This window comes from Poecilia latipinna, unplaced genomic scaffold (genome assembly GCF_001443285.1).
Source record: "Poecilia latipinna isolate Pla-1442-1.1 unplaced genomic scaffold, P_latipinna-1.0 Scaffold3272, whole genome shotgun sequence".
In the NCBI taxonomy this organism is placed as follows: Eukaryota; Metazoa; Chordata; class Actinopteri; order Cyprinodontiformes; family Poeciliidae; genus Poecilia; species Poecilia latipinna.
The window spans coordinates 42972-46878 of NW_015115888.1; the positions used below are offsets into that span (position 1 = coordinate 42972).

At 38.6% G+C, this 3907-nt stretch overlaps 1 long non-coding RNA gene across 1 annotated transcript in view; it reads left to right on the forward strand.

Moving 5' to 3' along the window:
* The window catches only part of LOC106940542 (uncharacterized), a 19718-nt gene extending 19025 nt beyond the window's left edge, over positions 1 to 693 (forward strand). The window contains exons 3-4 of the long non-coding RNA XR_001423127.1: positions 238 to 244; positions 683 to 693. This is a non-coding gene — a long non-coding RNA (uncharacterized LOC106940542). The remainder of the gene's footprint in view (positions 1 to 237; positions 245 to 682) is intronic.
* The last annotated feature ends 3214 nt before the right edge of the window (positions 694 to 3907 follow it).

A 3907-nucleotide genomic window follows, 5' to 3' on the forward strand; every position in this document is an offset into this window, starting at 1 on the left:
TGGTCTTAAGACCGGTCTTAAGACCAAGACCAACTTCGAGTACCACAACACTGTCTTCAGCTTTACTGTAAACACTCAAAATCTGGTGGAGAAATATTCAAACTGTGGCATGCTTAATGTGGAAAAATATTATCAAAGAAGAGAATAATGAGGAGGAATATATTAAAATGAACAACCACAGTAAAATTATTAATAGCAATCCTAAGCATAACATCAGAAATTTATGTTTTGTTTTAGTCACTCTGTGATACTGGGTCTTGCATTAAGCACACATGCATCAACATACACATTGAGTCATTTCAAGAACAATCCCTGTCCTTTCTCTCACTTCCAAGGTCTTTGAGCAGATACACAGAACCACCTTAGTGTTGCTGATGCACTTCTTGCTCTCTTCATTTCCTTCTTCCTTCCCATTCTTCTTCCCGTAGAAAAAGGACCAAAACCCAATCACAGGTCGCCTCCATATCCCCCGATGTTGTGTACACCCACCCACCTGCAGTAAACAAACACACATATGCAACTGCACCCGGTGTGATTAGAAAAAAACATGCGGTGACCTTGTTGGTACTCCTGTGCTGAAATATAAATCTGCCCACGAGCCTCCATAGCTGCGTTGCCATGGTGAAGTATATTAGTAATCTGAAGCCCGTCCACGTGGGCTTCTTTGGAATCACTGAGGCAGACATGCTTTGAATATTAATTTGTCTCTTACAGTTGGTATGCTATCCTAAAAGACTGCATAACACATATTTTTGGAATATTTATTTTCTAAGCACATTTTAGGATCACAGTGAGGGAATTTCAGCATAAAGCACAAATCAAAAAATGTTAAAGTGTGACACCATCTCAGTAATATTCTTTAAATTTAACTTCAGAAACTTCACTACATTTCCTGGGGTAAATCATAAGTTAAAGAAAAGAGGTTTTAGGTTTCATACTGGTTTCCTATTAACTTTATTAGTTTTTCTGACAGTTGTTGCAGACGTTCAAAGTAACAGCCTTTAATCAGACCAGAGTTAATGGTTTCCTCTGGGAAAGTTCCAAGCTGTAAAGTTAGTTTTTAGAAGTCACACTGTGAACTAGGTTTACTTTCATTTGCTGCCTATAAACGCATCTATGATAATGCTCCGGTTGTTAGCACTGTAATTATGATAAGACTAACTTTAGTTTATCTCAGCAGTGACTTTACTGAAATTCATCAAGGTAATATTTTGACAAATTCTACAATTGTGTTTTTCTGGGGTTTTTTGTTTGTTTTTTCACCATAGTAAAAAAAAAAATATTTCACTCATATTTTATTTTTTTTTGCACATCTTTCACCACCATGCTAAAATTTGCATATTGTGCTTTTACATAGCTAATTGACAGTGGATATAAAGGCTACACAGTTTTAAAAAAATTACAAATAAAAATCTGATTTGTGTGGCATGCAAATGCGTTCAGCCTTGTTTACTCTGATGCCAATAAATAACATATAGTGCAACTGATCACGGATTTTTTTATTTTTGTGGGTCAAACTACTAATGAAATGCATCAGGCTTCTGTGTAAACAATTTATGACCCACATGAACAGAAGCATGTTCATGTGGGTTATGAAGCAATAATGACAGCTTACGCATCATTTATCTATTTATTTTTATAATCACGATTGTATTCTAGCAAGTAGATGAAAAAACACGTATTTCTGCTTTTTTTCAAGCTGCCATTTCTTTTGAGAAAAACATCTGGTTAATGTTTTTTATAGCTGACCTTGGATGCATGGGCAGATTTTCCATGCAAATGTTTTATTTATGCTGTTTTACTATGTTCTTCCATACTCTCACTGATTTTCAAAGATAAACACTCACATGTTACCTTCCTCAAGGGCATGGGAAGTGAAAGTTGATGATGAACCTCATGTTGTTATCCTGAGCTTTCAATTGCACAGAGGAACAGTTTTGAAAACATTATGTCCTTCCTTATACAGTCACACATCATGATTTCTTCTTTTTTCGTCAAACACTGGTTCCAAAACACTTTGCTCCCACAAAATCTGCTGTTGTGAGAGGACGAGTTCATTAAGACGGCTGAAGCTGGATAAAACTGCTGTGAGAAACATTTTGTGAAGAAAAGATAAAACTATTCTTCTCAAAACAGTCAGCACATGGGTTTTTTCTGTAGTTCTAGTATTATATGTTTCGACTGGTGTATGACTGTAGACAAAAAAAAAAGGGATACAATTTTGGCTTGTTCTTATCTAGAGAACCAGACAATATTGCATATTAAGCTCCTCTGCCCACCCTCAAGGACTTCATTCTTTTGAACTTACTTCAACTCAAAGCCATTTTGTCTGCTCTCCATCGCTTTATTCAGCTCTGATTGCATTAATCAGAACACATCTTATCAGTGCTGACCCTCTTATTCTATTAACTTCCACCACATCTATGTTTAGAAAGCAACAGAAGACAGACACTCTCTTCGTGCTGCATCGTTCTACAGTGTGTGGCCGAGGTGCAACTGGGCACACAGAAGTTAATTTTCAGTTTATTTTGTCCCTTTATGATGAAAGTAAAAAGAGGAAGCTTCAACTGTGAAAACAGGACATGTCATATGACTGACTTAAAATCCTCCAGTAACGTTACTTTAGCATTTAGTTTCATATCCTCTAAACAACTGTGGTGTCACTGAGGATTAACTTCTGCTGCAAACGATGTGTTTGCTTACTTTTGACAATCTGCAACCCAGTAGCAACTGGACATCTTCAGTTTTGTGAAAGGACTAACACCTTATACAAACAAGCGTATTTTAATGTGTCACATTTTTCTAAACCATAACTAGGTCAATTTTCCAGTGATATATGTGAAAAATGTGTACGACGCACAAGTCTTGTCCTTGCCATTCTGCGAGTTTGTCCGCCTCGCCCTTGTTTTCTGTTGCTTTCACTTTATGACACGCCCACAAAGGCACACACATGTCCACACACACGTACACCGACTGTTCTCGCACACTCTGTGAAAAACAAGGCCTGAATGAACACTTACTGATGTGATCAGCGTTAGGGCTCGGGGAAGGCAGGAATGTGCAGACGAAACAACATCTCAGTCACAGCTGGCTTGACAGGTCCATATGTAGCTTCTTCTCTGTGAACGCTTTTCTTCCCCTGACCTTCCCATATAAGTGTAACATTTTATTTCACATGCATAATATGTGCATGCTTCTGTGGTTTAAAATCCAAAGTGTGTCTACATTAGTCCAAGTATTTTATGTACAGTATCTACTTCTTTTTTTTCTCCTTTACTTATTATTTTTGGATAAAAAATAGCCTCTAACCAGAAAAAGGAAAGCAATATTGTCAGCTGTGTGCTTAATTTACTCACGACAGTGGATGCATGAGACTGAGGGAATGAGGGAAACTGTTTGTCCGCACAAGTGCTGGCATTCATGTGTCAGTGCAGCACAGTACGTGTCTATGAAAGGGAGAGATCCCGAGTGGGAGAAAGAGATAAAAAGAAAGAATGGCAGGGATTATGAGGGGTATGCTGCTGTGAATAAGCTAAACCAGTGAGCCTCATTGGTCAGATTAGTTGTTTCCACCACAAAAGATGGAATTTACAGCTATGAGAGGCTGTAAACCCGGAGATTAGGTCTGTTGGGCTACACAGCGCCAGGCCTCGAGGCAGCCTTTTCACTCGGCTTGTTGGAAGAGCGGAGGCATGTGTCATGTGGATTGTGTTTGGGAGACGGGGCGGCTGACATTGTGGTTCTGTCATGCGCGGCCAAGTGAACCTATGAGAGGCCCCATAGGCCAAAACCTACAAACTCTCTTACACGTACTATCAAACTCTGGTACACTCGCTATCAAACTCTCACATTCGCTATCAAACTCTTACATTCGCTATCAAACTCTTACATTCGCTATCAAACTCTT